This window comes from Mustela lutreola, chromosome 7, assembly GCF_030435805.1.
Source record: "Mustela lutreola isolate mMusLut2 chromosome 7, mMusLut2.pri, whole genome shotgun sequence".
In the NCBI taxonomy this organism is placed as follows: Eukaryota; Metazoa; Chordata; class Mammalia; order Carnivora; family Mustelidae; genus Mustela; species Mustela lutreola.
Genome location: NC_081296.1, coordinates 30,214,348 through 30,234,266, shown reverse-complemented (window position 1 = coordinate 30,234,266; position 19,919 = coordinate 30,214,348). Strand labels below are relative to the sequence as shown.

Sequence of the window (19,919 nt, the reverse complement as noted above, 5' to 3'; positions counted from 1 at the left end):
TGGGGTTGGCTCGAGCAACCGCCACTCGCTGAGGGGGACAGAAGTCCCTGACGCCAAGGGTCTCCCGAACCCGTCTCCTCACGGGCACACAGGACACAAAGGGAGGTCCAAGGAGGCCTCAGGGCCACGCGGATCTATGGCGGCATCCCCCCGGATCCAGTCCCGGCCTGATGCCGCGGCCCAACGTTCGCGTTCCCTGCACCTGGGATGGCTCAAGGGAGCCTGATCACGCGCCAGCCAACGCTGTGTGGACAACGGGGGCCTCCACCCGTAGCTCAGTGGTGGAACCAGAGCCCCGTGCCGTGACTCTGGCTTCGCGGACGACGCCCATGGCGCCGGCCATCTCCCGCCAGGCCCAGAGTCTCCCACTCACCTGTCGTGGCCAACGCCGCGCCTACCACCTGGCGCCCAAGGCCCGCTGCAATACACAAGGAGACAAGGGTTCCTAAGGCATGGCTCCCAGGGAGCTGTCCAGGGGAGGGGAGGGGATTCAGTCTCTAGGCCGGGTGGGCTGCCTCCACACCTCGAGGGGCCCCTGACGTGCACGGGCTTTCCAGGGTAGGAGCAGGGATCCCCCGGGGATCCTTGGCCCCAAGCTCCCAACGGCAGCGCCCCTCCAGGGTCCCGAGGCTCCGGGGGATGCTGATCCCAGCACAGACGCCTGCATTGGGCCTCAGCGTAATCCTATTGAGCATGATTTTTAGGTCATCACCGCTCTTCGAGACCATTTGAGTTGTCATCATTGACCCAAGCAGGTTGGCGGCGATGCGTGCGGTCGCGTCGCCCCTAGAACCTGCTTACCGGGGCTGCGTGGCGGACTGAGCCATGAGCCGGGGTCCTGAGACATTGGGCCTGTGGGCAGGGTCGGGCCAGGCAAGACGAGCTGGTGCGGGCGATCTCCCCGCTTGTGGATTCGGTTCTGAGGAGAGACGGAGAGACCAGCTGTCCAAAAGCCCTGGTCCGGGGCACCGGCCGGACGGCCGAGGGCTACCTTTCCCAACGTCCTGGCCGGTGGGGGCCGGGCATACGGCCGACCCACGCATGGCTAATGTGCGAGACAACGGAGCAGGGCACAGGGCCCCAGCTGCCCTTACCAGGGCATCCCCAAACAAGGGAGATCTAGGCCCCTGGGTCAGCACCACCGTCGGCAGAACGGTCCGTGAACATGGCACGGAGCACAGGGTTTTGACGTGTCCCCGCTGTCTCCCTTGCACGGGAGCCGAGGGGGGCGGTCAGGGACTTGTGGCCAGGACGCCGCCCACCCACCCATGGTCCCACCTCGGAGCCAAGGATCGGAGCCCCTACCCTGGAAGCCCAAGGTGGCTCGGGCCCACGGCTGCCCCAGGGCCGAGCTCGGAATGCCAGGTCGCTGTCCACCACTACGGCCAGGCACACCACCCACCGGCTGCCCTGGGCGAGGTACCCGACTCTCGCCGTGCAGCGCCGCTTCGTCAGGACCCGGTCCCCGGTGCTTGAGAGCCTCCAGAGAGAGGCTCCGACCCAATGGCTGCAAGGGCCTGGCCCTCGCAGATTCCGCCCCGTAGCCCCGTGGAACCAGGCTGTCTCGCGAGCACAAGGAATCCTCTTGCGCTCTTCGCAAGCAGCCTGGTGGGGTCTCCAACGCCTTGGGCGTCTGCGCTGTGGGGCGGGAGCTCAGGCCTCGTCAGCCCGCGGAAACAAGCCAAGTCCCGGGCCTCGAGCAACACCCCGTGGCAGAAGATCACAGAAGCTTCTGAGACCACAAGTCTCACGTCCACTACGTTCCTAGGCCCACGAGACACGCCCAGATGGATCAGGGGGCCTCAGGGTCACCTGATCCTATGGCGGCCACTCTGCGCTTTCCGGGTCTTGCCAGCCACCCGGCCCCACGCTCGCGTTCCCTGCCCCTGGGATGGCTCAAGGGCACCCGCTCCCGGGGTGGCCCACGACGTCTGGACCACGAGGACCGCCACCCCAAGCCCACGGCCTGCTGCAGAGTCACTGCTGGGCTACCCGCTTCCCAAGGCGTCTCGGGCCTCCCTCCAAGCCCAAGGCTTCCGCTCACCTCTGCTGCATGTCGACACACCGAGGACCTAGCCGGCCAGGCCCGCCGAAGGACACGAGGAGACGAGGATGGTGAAGCCCTGGTTCCCGGGGAGCTGTCCTGGGAAGGAGATTGGGGCGGTGGGCCAGCTTGAGTGCCAGAACACCCCCGTGGGCACGCGCAGAGGCGCCTGGCCTCCGGGCCCAACGCGCGGAGACGCTCGAGCGTTCGTTCTCCTCTAGCGCCCAGGTGCAGCAGCGCGCCCTCAAATGCCCCGATGGTCGGGGGCTGCTGATCCCCGCACGGTCCCCTGCACTGGGCCTCAGCGTAATCCTATTGAGCATGATTTTTAGGTCATCATCGCTCTTCGAGACCATATGAGTTCTCATCATTGACCCAAGCAAGCCGGGGGCGACGCGTGAGGTCCCTGCCCACCCGGAACCCCTCCTTACCGAGGGAGCGGTCGGGACGGCGCCATGCCCCGGCGATCCGAGACACGGGCCCTTTGGGCGGGGCTGGGAGAAGCCAGACTTGGTCGTCAAGGCGAGATCCTCCCTGGGGGACGGGGTTCTAAGGACAGAGGGAGAGGCCAGCTGTCAGAACGGCCTGCTCTGTGGCTCGTACCCCATGCGGCCACGATCGGTCACGCCCGAAGTCCAGGCCGCTGCTGGCCAGGCGGGTGGAGGAACGAACGACCCAAGGCTCGGAGCCGCCGCAAGCAAGGAAAAGGGCCCTGGGGAGCCGCTGTACATCCCTGGGCCTCCAGAAACTGTGGAGATCAGGGCCCCTGTGGGAACCACCCCTTGCTAAGAAAGGCCCCACAACGTGGGCGGGAACACTAGGTTATCGAGTTACCCCCCCCCCCCCGATGCCTCCCGGGCCCCGAGCCAACGGGGGCGGCCCCAGAACTTATGGCCAGGCAGACGCCAACCCCAGATTGGCCCGGCTGCCGTCCGTGCATCCGGGCGCTGGCACTCGCAGCCAACGTTGGCCCCCATGCCCCGAGGGTCCACGTCTGGAGAGGGAGTCTCGGGTCACGGTCTCCCGCCAGCGGGAGGCAGGGGACCAATGCCCGCCCTGCAACAGGGTCCAGAGTCTCCCCGCGTGGCGGCCCCTCCTCTGGGGGCCTGGCCCGACAGGCTCTCGCCCAATGCCCGCTGTGGCCTGGGGCTCGCCCATTCTTGCCCACGTCCAGCCAAACCATGCTCCATCGGCAGCCCAAGCAAACATCGAGGGCTGTACTTCAGCAGCCTCCCAGGCTCCCAAAGTCCTTGGGAGTCTGGTGCCTAGGGCAGGAGCTCTGCCCGCTCCAGCCCCAAGAAACATGCGCTGGGGTTGGCTCAAGCAACCGCCACTCGCTGAGGGGGACAGAAGTCCCTGACGCCAAGGGTCTCCCGAACCCGTCTCCTCACGGGCGCACAGGACACAAAGGGAGGTCCAAGGAGGCCTCAGGGCCACGCGGATCTATGGCGGCATCTCCCCGGGATCCAGTCCCGGCCAGTTCCCGCGGCCCAACGTTCGCGTTCCCTGCACCTGGGATGGCTCAAGGGAGCCTGATCACGCACCAGCCAACGCTGTGTGGACAACGGGGGCCTCCACACGTAGCTCAGTGGTGGAGCCAGAGCCCCGTGCCGTGACTCTGGCTTCGCGGACGACGCCCATGGCGTCTGCCATCTCCCGCCAGGCCCAGAGACACCCACTCACCTGTCGTGGCGAACGCCGCGCCTACCACCTGGCGCCCAAGGCCCGCTGCAAGACACAAGGAGACAAGGGTTCCTAAGGCATGGCTCCCAGGGAGCTGTCCAGGGGAGGGTAGGGGATTCAGTCTCTAGGCCGGGTGGGCTGCCTCCACACCTCGAGAGGTCACTGAAGTGCACGGGCTTTCCAGGGCAGGAGTAGGGATCCCCGGGGGATCCTTGGCCTCAAGCTCCCAACGGCAGCGCCCCTCCAGGGCCCCGAGGCTCCGGGGGATGCTGATCCCGGCACAGACGCCTGCAATGGGCCTCAGCGTAATCCTATTGAGCATGATTTTTAGGTCATCACCGCTCTTCGAGACCATTTGAGATGTCATCATTGACCCAATCAGGGTGGCGGCGATGCGTGCGGTCGCGTCGCCCCCAGAACCTGCTTACCGGGGCTGCGTGGCGGACTGCGCCATGAGCCGGGGTCCTGAGACATTGGACCTGTGGGCAGGGCCGGGCCAGGCAAGACGAGCTGGTGCGGGCGATCTCCCCGCTTGTGGATGCGGTTCTGAGGAGAGACGGAGAGACCAGCTGTCCAAAAGCCCTGGTCCGGGGCACCGGCCGGACGGCCGAGGGCTACCTTTCCCAACGTCCTGGCCGGTGGGGGCCGGGCATACGGCCGACCCACGCATGGCTGATGTGCGAGACGACGGAACAGGGCCCAGGGCCCCAGCTGCCCTTACCAGGGCATCCCCAAACAAGGGAGATCTAGGCCCCTGTGTCAGCACCACCGTCGGCAGAACGGTCCGTGAACATGGCACGGAGCACAGGGTTTTGCACGGGAGCCGAGGGGGGCGGTCAGGGACTTGTGGCCAGGACGCCGCCCACCCACCCATGGTCCCACCTGGGAGCCAAGGATCGGAGCCCCTACCCTGGAAGCCCAAGGTGGCTCGGGCCCACGGCTGCCCCAGGGCCGAGCTCGGAATGCCAGGTCGCTGTCCACCACTACGGCCAGGCACACCACCCACCGGCTGCCCTGGGCGAGGTACCCGACTCTCGCCGTGCAGCGCCGCCTCGTCAGGACCCGGTCCCCGGTGCTTGAGAGCCTCCGGAGAGTGGCTCCGACCCAATGGCTGCAAGGGCCTGGCACTCGCAGATTCCGCCCCGTAGCCCCGTGGAACCCGGCTGTCTCGCGAGCACAAGGAATCCTCTTGCGCTCTTCGCAAGCAGCCTGGTGGGGTCTCCAACACCTTGGGCGTCTGCGCTGTGGGGCGGGAGCTCAGGCCTCGTCAGCCCGCGGAAACAAGCCAAGTCCCGGGCCTCGAGCAACACCCCGTGGCAGAAGATCACAGAAGCTTCTGAGACCACAAGTCTCACGTCCACTACGTTCGTAGGCCCACGAGACACGCCCAGATGGATCAGGGGGCCTCAGGGTCCCCTGATCCTATGGCGGCCACTCTGCGCTTTCCGGGTCTTGCCAGCCACCCGGCCCCACGCTCGCGTTCCCTGCCCCTGGGATGGCTCAAGGGCACCCGCTCCCGGGGTGGCCCACGACGTCTGGACCACGAGGACCGCCACCCCAAGCCCACGGCCTGCTGCAGAGTCACTGCTGGGCTACCCGCTTCCCAAGGCGTCTCGGGCCTCCCTCCGAGCCCAAGGCTTCCGCTCACCTCTGCTGCATGTCGACACACCGAGGACCTAGCCGGCCAGGCCCGCCGAAGGACACGAGGAGACGAGGATGGCGAAGCCCTGGCTCCCGGGGAGCTGTCCTGGGAAGGGGATTGGGGCGGTGGGCCAGCTTGAGTGCCAGAACACCCCCGTGGGCACGCGCAGAGGCGCCTGGGCTCCGGGCCCAACGCGCGCAGACGCTCGAGCGTTCGTTCTCCTCTAGCGCCCAGCTGCAGCAGCGCGCCCTCAAATGCCCCGAGGGATTGGGGGCTGCTGATCCCCGCACGGTCCCCTGCCCTGGGCCTCAGCGTAATCCTATTGAGCATGATTTTTAGGTCATCATCCCTCTTCGAGACCATATGAGTTCTCATCATTGACCCAAGCAAGCCGGGGGCGACGCGTGAGGTCCCTGCCCACCCGGAACCCCTCCTTACCGAGGGAGCGGTCGGGACGGCGCCATGCCCCGGCGATCCGAGACACGGGCCCTTTGGGCGGGGCTGGGAAAAGCCAGACTTGGTCGTCAAGGCGAGATCCTCCCTGGGGGACGGGGTTCTAAGGACAGAGGGAGAGGCCAGCTGTCAGAACGGCCTGCTCTGTGGCTCGTACCCCATGCGGCCACGATCGGTCACGCCCGAAGCCCTGGCGGCTGCTGGCCAGGCGGGTGGAGGAACGAACGACCCAAGGCTCGGAGCTGCCGCAAGCAAGGAAAAGGGCCCTGGGGAGCCGCTGTACATCCCTGGGCCTACAGAAACTGTGGAGATCAGGGCCCCTGTGGGAACCACCCCTTGCTAAGAAAGGCCCCACAACGTGGGCGGGAATACTAGGTTATCGAGTTACCCCCCCCCCCCCCCCCCGATGCCTACCGGGGCCCAGAGCCAACGGGGGCGGCCTCAGAACTTATGGCCAGGCAGACGCCAACCCCAGATTGGCCCGGCTGCCGTCCGTGCATCCGGGCGCTGGCACTCGCAGCCAACGTTGGCCCCCATGCCCCGACGGTCCACGTCTGGAGAGGGAGTCGCGGGTCACGGTCTCCCGCCAGCGGGAGGCAGGGGACCAATGCCCGCCCTGCAACAGTGTCCAGAGTGTCCCCGCGTGGCGGCCCCGCCTCTGGGGGCCTGGCCCGATAGGCTCTCGCCCAATGCCCGCTGTGGCCTGGGGCTCGCCCATTCTTGCCCACGTCCAGCCAAACCATGCTCCATCGGCAGCCCAAGCAAACATCGAGGGCTGTACTTCAGCAGCCTCCCAGGCTCCCAAAGTCCTTGGGAGTCTGGTGCCTAGGGCAGGAGCTCTGCCCGCTCCAGCCCCAAGAAACATGCGCTGGGGTTGGCTCGAGCAACCACCACTCGCTGAGGGGGACAGAAGTCCCTGACGCCAAGGGTCTCCCGAACCCGTCTCCTCACGGGCGCACAGGACAGAAAGGGAGGTCCAAGGAGGCCTCAGGGCCACGCGGATCTATGGCGGCATCCCCCCGGGATCCAGTCCCGGCCAGTTCCCGCGGCCCAACGTTCGCGATCCCTGCACCTGGGATGGCTCAAGGGAGCCTGATCACGCACCAGCCACCGCTGTGTGGACAACGGGGGCCTCCACCCGTAGCTAAGTGGTGGAGCCAGAGCCCCGTGCCGTGACTCTGGCTTCGCGGACGACGCCCATGGCGTCTGCCATCTCCCGCCAGGCCCAGAGTCTCCCACTCACCTGTCGTGGCCCACGCCGCGCCTACCACCTGGCGCCCAAGGCCCGCTGCAAGACACAAGGAGACAAGGGTTCCTAAGGCATGGCTCCCAGGGAGCTGTCCAGGGGAGGGGAGGGGATTCAGTCTCTAGGCCGGGTGGGTTGCCTCCACACCTCGAGGGGCCCCTGACGTGCACGGGCTTTCCAGGGCAGGAGCAGGGATCCCCGGGGGATCCTTGGCCTCAAGCTCCCAACGGCAGCGTCCCTCCAGGGCCCCGAGGCTCCGGGGGATGCTGATCCCGGCACAGACGCCTGCATTGGGCCTCAGCGTAATCCTATTGAGCATGATTTTTAGGTCATCACCGCTCTTCGAGACCATTTGAGTTGTCATCATTGACCCAAGCAGGTTGGCGGCGATGCGTGCGGTCGCGTCGCCCCCAGAACATGCTTACCGGGGCTGCGTGGCGGACTGCGCCATGAGCCGGGGTCCTGAGACATTGGACCTGTGGGCAGGGCCGGGCCAGGCAAGACGAGCTGGTGCGGGCGATCTCCCCGCTTGTGGATGCGGTTCTGAGGAGAGACGGAGAGACCAGCTGTCCAAAAGCCCTGGTCCTGGGCACCGGCCGGAAGGCCGAGGGCTACCTTTCCCAACGTCCTGGCCGGTGGGGGCCGGGCATACGGCCGACCCACGCATGTCTGATGTGCGAGACGACGGAGCAGGGCCCAGGGCCCCAGCTGCCCTTACCAGGGCATCCCCAAACAAGGGAGATCTAGGCCCCTGGGTCAGCACCACCGTCGGCAGAACGTTCCGTGAACATGGCACGGAGCACAGGGTTTTGACGTGTCCCCGCTGTCTCCCTTGCACGAGAGCCGAGGGGGGCGGTCAGGGACTTGTGGCCAGGACGCCGCCCACCCACCCATGGTCCCACCTGGGAGCCAAGGATCGGAGCCCCTACCCTGGAAGCCCAAGGTGGCTCGGGCCCACGGCTGCCCCAGGGCCGAGCTCTGAATGCCAGGTCGCTGTCCACCACTACAGCCAGGCACACCACCCACCGGCTGCCCTGGGCGAGGTACCCGACTCTCGCCGTGCAGCGCCGCTTCGTCAGGACCCGGTCCCCGGTGCTTGAGAGCCTCCGGAGAGAGGCTCCGACCCAATGGCTGCAAGGGCCTGGCCCTCGCAGATTCCGCCCCGTAGCCCCGTGGAACCCGGCTGTCTCGCGAGCACAAGGAATCCTCTTGCGCTCTTCGCAAGCAGCCTGGTGGGGTCTCCAACGCCTTGGGGGTCTGTGCTGTGGGGCGGGAGCTCAGGCCTCGTCAGCCCGCGGAAACAAGCCAAGTCCCGGGCCTCGAGCAACACCCCGTGGCAGAAGATCACAGAAGCTTCTGAGACCACAAGTCTCACGTCCACTACGTTCGTAGGCCCACGAGACACGCCCAGATGGATCAGGGGGCCTCATGGTCCCCTGATCCTATGGCGGCCACTCTGCGCTTTCCGGGTCTTGCCAGCCACCCGGCCCCACGCTCGCGTTCCCTGCCCCTGGGATGGCTCAAGGGCACCCGCTCCCGGGGTGGCCCACGACGTCTGGACCACGAGGACCGCCACCCCAAGCCCACGGCCTGCTGCAGAGTCACTGCTGGGCTACCCGCTTCCCAAGGCGTCTCGGGCCTCCCTCCGAGCCCAAGGCTTCCGCTCACCTCTGCTGCATGTCGACACACCGAGGACCTAGCCGGCCAGGCCCGCCGAAGGACACGAGGAGACGAGGATGGCGAAGCCCTGGCTCCCGGGGAGCTGTCCTGGGAAGGGGATTGGGGCGGTGGGCCAGCTTGAGTGCCAGAACACCCCCGTGGGCACGCGCAGAGGCGCCTGGGCTCCGGGCCCAACGCGCGCAGACGCTCGAGCGTTCGTTCTCCTCTAGCGCCCAGCTGCAGCAGCGCGCCCTCAAATGCCCCGAGGGTCTGGGGGCTGCTGATCCCCGCACGGTCCCCTGCACTGGGCCTCAGCGTAATCCTATTGAGCATGATTTTTAGGTCATCATCGCTCTTCGAGACCATATGAGTTCTCATCATTGACCCAAGCAAGCCGGGGGCGACGCGTGAGGTCCCTGCCCACCCGGAACCCCTCCTTACCGAGGGAGCGGTCGGGACGGCGCCATGCCCCGGCGATCCGAGACACGGGCCCTTTGGGCGGGGCTGGGAGAAGCCAGACTTGGTCGTCAAGGCGAGATCCTCTCTGGGGGACGGGGATCTAAGGACAGAGGGAGAGGCCAGCTGTCAGAACGGCCTGCTCTGTGGCTCGTGCCCCATGCGGCCACGATCGGTCACGCCCGAATCCCTGGCCGCTGCTGGCCAGGCGGGTGGAGGAACGAACGACCCAAGGCTCGGAGCCGCCGCAAGCAAGGAAAAGGGCCCTGGGGAGCCGCTGTACATCCCTGGGCCTACAGAAACTGTGGAGATCAGGGCCCCTGTGGGAACCAGCCCTTGCTAAGAAAGGCCCCACAACGTGGGCGGGAACACTAGGTTATCGAGTTACCACCCCCCGATGCCTCCCGGGCCCCGAGCCAACGGGGGCGGCCCCAGAACTTATGGCCAGGCAGACGCCAACCCCAGATTGGCCCGGCTGCCGTGCGTGCATCCGGGCGCTGGCACTCGCAGCCAACATTGGCCCCCATGTCCCGACGGTCCACGTCTGGAGAGGGAGTCGCGGGTCACGGTCTCCCGCCAGCGGGAGGCAGGGGACCAATGCCCGCCCTGCAACAGGGTCCAGAGTGTCCCCGCGTGGCGGCCCCTCCTCTGGGGGCCTGGCCCGACAGGCTCTCGCCCAATGCCCGCTGTGGCCTGGGGCTCGCCCATTCTTGCCCACGTCCAGCCAAACCATGCTCCATCGGCAGCCCAAGCAAACATCGAGGGCTGTACTTCAGCAGCCTCCCAGGCTCCCAAAGTCCTTGGGAGTCTGGTGCCTAGGGCAGGAGCTCTGCCCGCTCCAGCCCCAAGAAACATGCGCTGGGGTTGGCTCGAGCAACCGCCACTCGCTGAGGGGGACAGAAGTCCCTGACGCCAAGGGTCTCCCGAACCCGTCTCCTCACGGGCGCACAGGACACAAAGGGAGGTCCAAGGAGGCCTCAGGGCCACGCGGATCTATGGCGGCATCCCCCCGGGATCCAGTCCCGGCCAGTTCCCGCGGCCCAACGTTCGCGTTCCCTGCACCTGGGATGGCTCAAGGGAGCCTGATCACGCGCCAGCCAACGCTGTGTGGACAACGGGGGCCTCCACCCGTAGCTCAGAGGTGGAGCCAGAGCCCCGTGCCGTGACTCTGGCTTCGCGGACGACGCCCATGGCGTCTGCCATCTCCCGCCAGGCCCAGAGTCTCCCACTCACCTGTCGTGGCCAACGCCGCGCCTACCACCTGGCGCCCAAGGCCCGCTGCAAGACACAAGGAGACAAGGGTTCCTAAGGCATGGCTCCCAGGGAGCTGTCCAGGGGAGGGGAGGGGATTCAGTCTCTAGGCCGGGTGGGCTGCCTCCACACCTCGAGGGGCCCCTGACGCGCACGGGCTTTCCAGGGCCGGAGCAGGGATCCCCGGGGGATCCTTGGCCTCAAGCTCCCAACGGCAGCGCCCCTCCAGGGCCCCGAGGCTCCGGGGGATGCTGATCCCGGCACAGACGCCTGCATTGGGCCTCAGCGTAATCCTATTGAGCATGATTTTTAGGTCATCACCGCTCTTCGAGACCATTTGAGTTGTCATCATTGACCCAAGCAGGTTGGCGGCGATGCGTGCGGTCGCGTCGCCCCCAGAACCTGCTTACCGGGGCTGCGTGGCGGACTGCGCCATGAGCCGGGGTCCTGAGACATTGGACCTGTGGGCAGGGCCGGGCCAGGCAAGACGAGCTGGTGCGGGCGATCTCCCCGCTTGTGGATGCGGTTCTGAGGAGAGACGGAGAGACCAGCTGTCCAAAAGCCCTGGTCCGGGGCACCGGCCGGACGGCCGAGGGCTACCTTTCCCAACGTCCTGGCCGGTGGGGGCCGGGCATACGGCCGACCCACGCATGGCTGATGTGCGAGACGACGGAGCAGGGCCCAGGGCCCCAGCTGCCCTTACCAGGGCATCCCCAAACAAGGGAGATCTAGGCCCCTGGGTCAGCACCACCGTTGACAGAACGGTCCGTGAACATGGCACGGAGCACAGGGTTTTGACGTGTCTCCGCTGTCTCCCTTGCACGGGAGCCGAGGGGGGCGGTCAGGGAGTTGTGGCCAGGACGCCGCCCACCCACCCATGGTCCCACCTGGGAGCCAAGGATCGGAGCCCCTACCCTGGAAGCCCAAGGTGGCTCGGGCCCACGGCTGCCCCAGGGCCGAGCTCGGAATGCCAGGTCGCTGTCCACCACTACGGCCAGGCACACCACCCACCGGCTGCCCTGGGCGAGGTACCCGACTCTCGCCGTGCAGCGCCGCTTCGTCAGGACCCGGTCCCCGGTGCTTGAGAGCCTCCGGAGAGTGGCTCCGACCCAATGGCTGCAAGGGCCTGGCACTCGCAGATTCCGCCCCGTAGCCCCGTGGAACCCGGCTGTCTCGCGAGCACAAGGTATCCTCTTGCGCTATTCGCAAGCAGCCTGGTGTGGTCTCCAACGCCTTGGGCGTCTGCGCTGTGGGGCAGGAGCTCAGGCCTCGTCAGCCCGCGGAAAAAAGCCAAGTCCCGGGCCTCGAGCAACACCCCGTGGCAGAAGATCACAGAAGCTTCTGAGACCACAAGTCTCACGTCCAGTACGTTCGTAGGCCCACGAGACACGCCCAGATGGATCAGGGGGCCTCAGGATCCCCTGATCCTATGGCGGCCACTCTGCGCTTTCCGGGTCTTGCCAGCCACCCGGCCCCACGCTCGAGTTCCCTGCCCCTGGGATGGCTCAAGGGCACCCGCTCCCGGGGTGGCCCACGACGTCTGGACCACGAGGACCGCCACCCCAAGCCCACGGCCTGCTGCAGAGTCACTGCTGGGCTACCCGCTTCCCAAGGCGTCTCGGGCCTCCCTCCGAGCCCAAGGCTTCCGCTCACCTCTGCTGCATGTCGACACACCGAGGACCTAGCCGGCCAGGCCCGCCGAAGGACACGAGGAGACGAGGATGGCGAAGCCCTGGTTCCCGGGGAGCTGTCCTGGGAAGGAGATTGGGGCGGTGGGCCAGCTTGAGTGACAGAACACCCCCGTGGGCACGCGCAGAGGCGCCTGGCCTCCGGGCCCAACGCGCGGAGACGCTCGAGCGTTCGTTCTCCTCTAGCGCCCAGGTGCAGCAGCGCGCCCTCAAATGCCCCGAGGGTCGGGGGCTGCTGATCCCCGCACGGTCCCCTGCACTGGGCCTCAGCGTAATCCTATTGAGCATGATTTTTAGGTCATCATCGCTCTTCGAGACCATATGAGTTCTCATCATTGACCCAAGCAAGCCGGGGGCGACGCGTGAGGTCCCTGCCCACCCGGAACCCCTCCTTACCGAGGGAGCGGTCGGGACGGCAACATGCCCCGGCGATCCGAGACACGGGCCCTTTGGGCGGGGCTGGGAGAAGCCAGACTTGGTCGTCAAGGCGAGATCCTCCCTGGGGGACGGGGTTCTAAGGACAGAGGGAGAGGCCAGCTGTCAGAACGGCCTGCTCTGTGGCTCGTACCCCATGCGGCCACGATCGGACACGCCCGAAGCCCTGGCCGCTGCTGGCCAGGCGGGTGGAGGAACGAACGACCCAAGGCTCGGAGCCGCCGCAAGCAAGGAAAAGGGCCCTGGGGAGCCGCTGTACATCCCTGGGCCTCCAGAAACTGTGGAGATCAGGGCCCCTGTGGGAACCACCCCTTGCTAAGAAAGGCCCCACAACGTGTGCGGGAACACTAGGTTATCGAGTTACCCCCCCCGCCCCGATGCCTCCCGGGCCCCGAGCCAACGGGGGCGGCCCCAGAATTTATGGCCAGGCAGACGCCAACCCCAGATTGGCCCGGCTGCCGTCCGTGCATCCGGGCGCTGGCACTCGCAGCCAACGTTGGCCCCCATGCCCCGAGGGTACGCGTCTGGAGAGGGAGTCGCGGGTCACGGTCTCCCGCCAGCGGGAGGCAGGGGACCAATGCCCGCCCTGCAACAGGGTCCAGAGTGTCCCCGCGTGGCGGCCCCTCCTCTGGGGGCCTGGCCCGACAGGCTCTCGCCCAATGCCCGCTGTGGCCTGGGGCTCGCCCATTCTTGCCCAGGTCCAGCCAAACCATGCTCCATCGGCAGCCCAAGCAAACATCGAGGGCTGTACTTCAGCAGCCTCCCAGGCTCCCAAAGTCCTTGGGAGTCTGGTGCCTAGGGCAGGAGCTCTGCCCGCTCCAGCCCCAAGAAACATGCGCTGGGGTTGGCTCGAGCAACCGCCACTCGCTGAGGGGGACAGAAGTCCCTGACGCCAAGGGTCTCCCGAACCCGTCTCCTCACGGGCGCACAGGACACAAAGGGAGGTCCAAGGAGGCCTCAGGGCCACTCGGATCTATGGCGGCATCCCCCCGGGATCCAGTCCCGGCCAGTTCCCGCGGCCCAACGTTCGCGTTCCCTGCACCTGGGATGGCTCAAGGGAGCCTGATCACGCGCCAGCCAACGCTGTGTGGACAACGGGGGCCTCCACACGTAGCTCAGTGGTGGAGCCAGAGCCCCGTGCCGTGACTCTGGCTTCGCGGACGACGCCCATGGCGTCTGCCATCTCCCGCCAGGCCCAGAGACACCCACTCACCTGTCGTGGCGAACGCCGCGCCTACCACGTGGCGCCCAAGGCCCGCTGCAAGACACAAGGAGACAAGGGTTCCTAAGGCATGGCTCCCAGGGAGCTGTCCAGGGGAGGGGAGGGGATTCAGTCTCTAGGCCGGGTGGGCTGCCTCCACACCTCGAGTGGCCCCTGAAGTGCACGGGCTTTCCAGGGCAGGAGTAGGGATCCCCGGGGGATCCTTGGCCTCAAGCTCCCAACGGCAGCGCCCCTCCAGGGCCCCGAGGCTCCGGGGGATGCTGATCCCGGCACAGACGCCTGCATTGGGCCTCAGCGTAATCCTATTGAGCATGATTTTTAGGTCATCACCGCTCTTCGAGACCATTTGAGATGTCATCATTGACCCAATCAGGGTGGCGGCGATGCGTGCGGTCGCGTCGCCCCCAGAACCTGCTTACCGGGGCTGCGTGGCGGACTGCGCCATGAGCCGGGGTCCTGAGACATTGGACCTGTGGGCAGGGCCGGGCCAGGCAAGACGAGCTGGTGCGGGCGATCTCCCCGCTTGTGGATGCGGTTCTGAGGAGAGACGGAGAGACCAGCTGTCCAAAAGCCCTGGTCCGGGGCACCGGCCGGACGGCCGAGGGCTACCTTTCCCAACGTCCTGGCCGGTGGGGGCCGGGCATACGGCCGACCCACGCATGGCTGATGTGCGAGACGACGGAACAGGGCCCAGGGCCCCAGCTGCCCTTACCAGGGCATCCCCAAACAAGGGAGATCTAGGCCCCTGTGTCAGCACCACCGTCGGCAGAACGGTCCGTGAACATGGCACGGAGCACAGGGTTTTGCACGGGAGCCGAGGGGGGCGGTCAGGGACTTGTGGCCAGGACGCCGCCCACCCACCCATGGTCCCACCTGGGAGCCAAGGATCGGAGCCCCTACCCTGGAAGCCCAAGGTGGCTCGGGCCCACGGCTGCCCCAGGGCCGAGCTCGGAATGCCAGGTCGCTGTCCACCACTACGGCCAGGCACACCACCCACCGGCTGCCCTGGGCGAGGTACCCGACTCTCGCCGTGCAGCGCCGCTTCGTCAGGACCCGGTCCCCGGTGCTTGAGAGGCTCCGGAGAGTGGCTCCGACCCAATGGCTGCAAGGGCCTGGCACTCGCAGATTCCGCCCCGTAGCCCCGTGGAACCCGGCTGTCTCGCGAGCACAAGGTATCCTCTTGCGCTCTTCGCAAGCAGCCTGGTGGGGTCTCCAACGCCTTGGGCGTCTGCGCTGTGGGGCGGGAGCTCAGGCCTCGTCAGCCCGCGGAAAAAAGCCAAGTCCCGGGCCTCGAGCAACACCCCGTGGCAGAAGATCACAGAAGCTTCTGAGACCACAAGTCTCACGTCCACTACGTTCGTAGGCCCACGAGACACGCCCAGATGGATCAGGGGGCCTCAGGGTCCCCTGATCCTATGGCGGCCACTCTGCGCTTTCCGGGTCTTGCCAGCCACCCGGCCACACGCTCGCGTTCCCTGCCTATGGGATGGCTCAAGGGCACCCGCTCCCGGGGTGTCCCACGACGTCTGGACCACGAGGACCGCCACCCCACGCCCACGGCCTGCTGCAGTGTCACTGCTGGGCTACCCGCTTCCCAAGGCGTCTCGGGCCTCCCTCCGAGCCCAAGGCTTCCGCTCCCCTCTGCTGCATGTCGACACACCGAGGACCTAGCCGGCCAGGCCCGCCGAAGTACACGAGGAGACGAGGATGGCGAAGCCCTGGCTCCCGGGGAGCTGTCCTGGGAAGGGGATTGGGGCGGTGGGCCAGCTTGAGTGCCACAACACCCCCGTGGGCACGCGTAGAGGCGCGTGGGCTCCGGGCCCAACGCGCGGAGACGCTCGAGCATTCGTTCTCCTCTAGCGCCCAACTGCAGCAGCGCGCCTTCAAATTCCCCGAGGGTCTGGGGGCTGCTGATCCCCACACGGTCCCCTGCACTGGGCCTCAGCGTAATCCTATTGAGCATGATTTTTAGGTCATCATCGCTCTTCGAGACCATATGAGTTCTCATCATTGACCCAAGCAAGCCGGGGGCGACGCGTGAGGTCCCTGCCCACCCGGAACCCCTCCTTACCGAGGGAGCGGTCGGGACGGCGCCATGCCTCGTCGATCCGAGACACGGGCCCTTTGGGCGGGGCTGGGAGAAGCCAGACTTGGACGTCCAGGCGAGATCCTCCCTGGGGGACGGGGTTCTAAGGACAGAGGGAGAGGCCAGCTGTCAGAACGGCCTGCTCTGTGGCTCGTGCCCCATGCGGCCACGATCGGTCTCGCCCGAAGCCCTGGCCGCTGCTGGCCAGGCGGGTGGAGGAACGAACACCCAAGGCTCGGAGCCGCCGCAAGCAAGGAAAAGGGCCCTGGGGAGCCGCTGTACATCCCTGGGCCTCCAGAAACTGTGGAGATCAGGGTCCCTGTGGGAACCACCCCTTGCTAAGAAAGGCCCCACAACGTGGGCGGGAACACTAGGTTATCGAGTGACCCCCCCCCCCATGCCTCCCGGGCCCCGAGCCAACGGGGGCGGCCCCAGAACTTATGGCCAGGCAGACACCAACCCCAGATTGGCCCGGCTGCCGTCCGTGCATCCGGGCGCTGGCACTCGCAGCCAACGTTGGCCCCCATGCCCCGACGGTCCACGTCTGGAGAGGGAGTCGCGGGTCACGGTCTCCCGCCAGCGGGAGGCAGGGGACCAATGCCCGCCCTGCAACAGGGTCCAGAGTGTCCCCGCGTGGCGGCCCCTCCTCTGGGGGCCTGGCCCGACAGGCTCTCGCCCAATGCCCGCTGTGGGCTGGGGCTCGCCCATTCTTGCCCACGTCCAGCCAAACCATGCTCCATCGGCAGCCCAAGCAAACATCGAGGGCTGTACTTCAGCAGCCTCCCAGGCTCCCAAAGTCCTTGGGAGTCTGGTGCCTAGGGCAGGAGCTCTGCCCGCTCCAGCCCCAAGAAACATGCGCTGGGGTTGGCTCGAGCAACCGCCACTCGCTGAGGGGGACAGAAGTCCCTGACGCCAAGGGTCTCCCGAACCCGTCTCCTCACGGGCGCACAGGACAGAAAGGGAGGTCCAAGGAGGCCTAGGGGCCACGCGGATCTATGGCGGCATCCCCCCGGGATCCAGTCCCGGCCAGTTCCCGCGGCCCAACGTTCGCGTTCCCTGACCTGGGATGGCTCAAGGGAGCCTGATCACGCGCCAGCCAACGCTGTGTGGACAACGGGGGCCTCCACCCGTAGCTCAGTGGTGGAGCCAGAGCCCCGTGCCGTGGCTCTGGCTTCGCGGACGACGCCCATGGCGTCTGCCATCTCCCGCCAGGCCCAGAGTCTCCCACTCACCTGTCGTGGCCAACGCCGCGCCTACCACCTGGCGCCCAAGGCCCGCTGCAAGACACAAGGAGACAACGGTTCCTAAGGCATGGCTCCCAGGGAGCTGTCCAGGGGAAGGGAGGGGATTCAGTCTCTAGGCCGGGTGGGCTGCCTCCACACCTCGAGGGGCCCCTGATGTGCACGGGCTTTCCAGGGCAGGAGCAGGGATCCCCGGGGGATCCTTGGCCTCAAGCTCCCAACGGCAGCGCCCCTCCAGGGCCCCGAGGCTCCGGGGGATGCTGATCCCGGCACAGACGCCTGCATTGGGCCTCAGCGTAATCCTATTGAGCATGATTTTTAGGTCATCACCGCTCTTCGAGACCATTTGAGTTGTCATCATTGACCCAAGCAGGTTGGCGGCGATGCGTGCGGTCGCGTCGCCCCCAGAACCTGCTTACCGGGGCTGCGTGGCGGACTGCGCCATGAGCCGGTGTCCTGAGACATTGGACCTGTGGGCAGGGCCGGGCCAGGCAAGACGAGCTGGTGCGGGCGTTCTCCCCGCTTGTGGATGCGGTTCTGAGGAGAGACGGAGAGACCAGCTGTCCAAAAGCCCTGGTCCGGGGCACCGGCCGGACAGCCGAGGGCTACCTTTCCCAACGTCCTGGCCGGTGGGGGCCGGGCATACGGCCGACCCACGCATGGCTGATGTGCGAGACGACGGAGCAGGGCCCAGGGCCTCAGCTGCCCTTACCAGGGCATCCCCAAACAAGGGAGATTTAGGCCCCTGGGTCAGCACAACCGTCGGCAGAATGGTCCGTGAACATGGCACGGAGCACAGGGTTTTGACGTGTCCCCGCTGTCTCCCTTGCACGGGAGCCGAGGGGGGCGGTCAGGGACTTTGGGCCAGGACGCCGCCCACCACCCATGGTCCCACCTGGGAGCCAAGGATCGGAGCCCCTACCCTGGAAGCCCAAGGTGGCTCGGGCCCACGGCTGCCCCAGGGCCGAGCTCGGAATGCCAGGTCGCTGTCCACCACTACGGCCAGGCACACCACCCACCGGCTGCCCTGGGCGAGGTACCCGACTCTCGCCGTGCAGCGCCGCTTCGTCAGGACCCGGTCCCCGGTGCTTGAGAGCCTCCGGAGAGAGGCTCCGACCCAATGGCTGCAAGGGCCTGGCCCTCGCAGATTCCGCCCCGTAGCCCCGTGGAACCCGGCTGTCTCGCGAGCACAAGGAATCCTCTTGCGCTCTTTGCAAGCAGCCTGGTGGGGTCTCCAACGCCTTGGGTGTCTGCGCTGTGGGGCGGGACCTCAGGCCTCGTCAGCCCGCGGAAACAAGCCAAGTCCCGGGCCTCGAGCAACACCCCGTGGCAGAAGAGCACAGAAGCTTCTGAGACCACTAGTCTCACGTCCACTACGTTCGTAGGCCCACGAGACACGCCCAGATGGATCAGGGGGACTCAGGGTCCCCTGATCCTATGGCGGCCACTCTGCGCTTTCCGGGTCTTGCCAGCCACCCGGCCCCACGCTCGCGTTCCCTGCCCCTGGGATGGCTCAAGGGCACCCGCTCCCGGGGTGGCCCACGACGTCTGGACCACGAGGACCGCCACCCCAAGCCCACGGCCTGCTGCAGAGTCACTGCTGGGCTACCCGCTTCCCAAGGCGTCTCGGGCCGCCCTCCGAGCCCAAGGCTTCCGCTCACCTCTGCTGCATGTCGACACACCGAGGACCTAGCCGGCCAGGCCCGTCGAAGGACACGAGGAGACGAGGATGGCGAAGCCCTGGCTCCCGGGGAGCTGTCCTGGGAAGGGGATTGGGGCGGTGGGCCAGCTTGAGTGCCAGAACACCCCCGTGGGCACGCGCAGAGGCGCCTGGGCTCCGGGCCCAACGCGAGGAGACGCTCGAGCGTTCGTTCTCCTCTAGCGCCCAGCTGCAGCAGCGCGCCCTAAAATGCCCCGAGGGTCTGGGGGCTGCTGATCCCCGCACGGTCCCCTGCACTGGGCCTCAGCGTAATCCTATTGAGCATGATTTTTAGGTCATCATCGCTCTTCGAGACCATATGAGTTCTCATCATTGACCCAAGCAAGCCGGGGGCGACGCGTGAGGTCCCTGCCCACCCGGAACCCCTCCTTACCGAGGGAGTGGTCAGGACGGCGCCATGCCCCCGCGATCCGAGACACGGGCCCTTTGGGCGGGGCTGGGAGAAGCCAGACTTGGTCGTCAAGGCGAGATCCTCCCTGGGGGACGGGGTTCTAAGGACAGAGGGAGAGGCCAGCTGTCAGAACGGCCTGCTCTGTGGCTCGTGCCCCATGCGGCCACGATCGGTCACTCCCGAAGCCCTGGCCGCGGCTGGCCAGGCGGGTGGAGGAACGAACGACCCAAGGCTCGGAGCCGCCGCAAGCAAGGAAAAGGGCCCTGGGGAGCCGCTGTACATCCCTGGGCCTCCAGAAACTGTGGAGATCAGGGCCCCTGTGGGAACCACCCCTTGCTAAGAAAAGCCCCACAACGTGGGCGGGAACACTAGGTTATCGAGTGCCCCCCCCCCCCCGATGCCTCCCGGGCTCCGAGCCAACGGGGGCGGCCCCAGAACTTATGGCCAGGCAGACGCCAACCCCAGATTGGCCCGGCTGCCGTCCGTGCATCCGGGCGCTGGCACTAGCAGCCAACGTTGGCCCCCATGCCCCGACGGTCCACGTCTGGAGAGGGAGTCGCGGGTCACGGTCTCCCGCCAGCGGGAGGCAGGGGACCAATGCCCGCCCTGCAACAGGGTCCAGAGTCTCCCCGCGTGGCGGCCCCTCTTCTGGGGGCCTGACCCGACAGGCTCTCGCCCAATGCCCGCTGTGGCCTGGGGTCG

General features: G+C 67.1%; 12 non-coding genes across 12 annotated transcripts; all 12 read right to left on the bottom strand.

Moving 5' to 3' along the window:
• Positions 1 to 668: 668 nt before the first annotated feature.
• Positions 669 to 749, bottom strand: LOC131837600 (small nucleolar RNA SNORD115). The gene has a single exon (XR_009356197.1). It is a non-coding gene; the product is annotated as a small nucleolar RNA SNORD115 (small nucleolar RNA).
• A 1,591-nt stretch (positions 750 to 2,340) lies between these two features.
• Positions 2,341 to 2,421, bottom strand: LOC131837525 (small nucleolar RNA SNORD115). The gene has a single exon (XR_009356125.1). It is a non-coding gene; the product is annotated as a small nucleolar RNA SNORD115 (small nucleolar RNA).
• A 1,601-nt stretch (positions 2,422 to 4,022) lies between these two features.
• LOC131837626 (small nucleolar RNA SNORD115) lies at positions 4,023 to 4,103 on the bottom strand. The gene has a single exon (XR_009356222.1). It is a non-coding gene; the product is annotated as a small nucleolar RNA SNORD115 (small nucleolar RNA).
• Positions 4,104 to 5,672: 1,569 nt separating this feature from the next.
• Positions 5,673 to 5,753, bottom strand: LOC131837473 (small nucleolar RNA SNORD115). Its single transcript, XR_009356071.1, has one exon. It is a non-coding gene; the product is annotated as a small nucleolar RNA SNORD115 (small nucleolar RNA).
• A 1,607-nt stretch (positions 5,754 to 7,360) lies between these two features.
• Positions 7,361 to 7,441, bottom strand: LOC131837599 (small nucleolar RNA SNORD115). Its single transcript, XR_009356196.1, has one exon. It is a non-coding gene; the product is annotated as a small nucleolar RNA SNORD115 (small nucleolar RNA).
• Positions 7,442 to 9,033: 1,592 nt separating this feature from the next.
• Positions 9,034 to 9,114, bottom strand: LOC131837524 (small nucleolar RNA SNORD115). The gene has a single exon (XR_009356124.1). It is a non-coding gene; the product is annotated as a small nucleolar RNA SNORD115 (small nucleolar RNA).
• Positions 9,115 to 10,711: 1,597 nt separating this feature from the next.
• LOC131837598 (small nucleolar RNA SNORD115) lies at positions 10,712 to 10,792 on the bottom strand. The gene has a single exon (XR_009356195.1). It is a non-coding gene; the product is annotated as a small nucleolar RNA SNORD115 (small nucleolar RNA).
• Positions 10,793 to 12,383: 1,591 nt separating this feature from the next.
• On the bottom strand, positions 12,384 to 12,464 carry LOC131837523 (small nucleolar RNA SNORD115). The gene has a single exon (XR_009356123.1). It is a non-coding gene; the product is annotated as a small nucleolar RNA SNORD115 (small nucleolar RNA).
• A 1,601-nt stretch (positions 12,465 to 14,065) lies between these two features.
• LOC131837625 (small nucleolar RNA SNORD115) lies at positions 14,066 to 14,146 on the bottom strand. The gene has a single exon (XR_009356221.1). It is a non-coding gene; the product is annotated as a small nucleolar RNA SNORD115 (small nucleolar RNA).
• Positions 14,147 to 15,715: 1,569 nt separating this feature from the next.
• On the bottom strand, positions 15,716 to 15,796 carry LOC131837522 (small nucleolar RNA SNORD115). Its single transcript, XR_009356122.1, has one exon. It is a non-coding gene; the product is annotated as a small nucleolar RNA SNORD115 (small nucleolar RNA).
• A 1,596-nt stretch (positions 15,797 to 17,392) lies between these two features.
• LOC131837597 (small nucleolar RNA SNORD115) lies at positions 17,393 to 17,473 on the bottom strand. Its single transcript, XR_009356194.1, has one exon. It is a non-coding gene; the product is annotated as a small nucleolar RNA SNORD115 (small nucleolar RNA).
• Positions 17,474 to 19,064: 1,591 nt separating this feature from the next.
• Positions 19,065 to 19,145, bottom strand: LOC131837521 (small nucleolar RNA SNORD115). The gene has a single exon (XR_009356121.1). It is a non-coding gene; the product is annotated as a small nucleolar RNA SNORD115 (small nucleolar RNA).
• Positions 19,146 to 19,919: the final 774 nt, after the last annotated feature.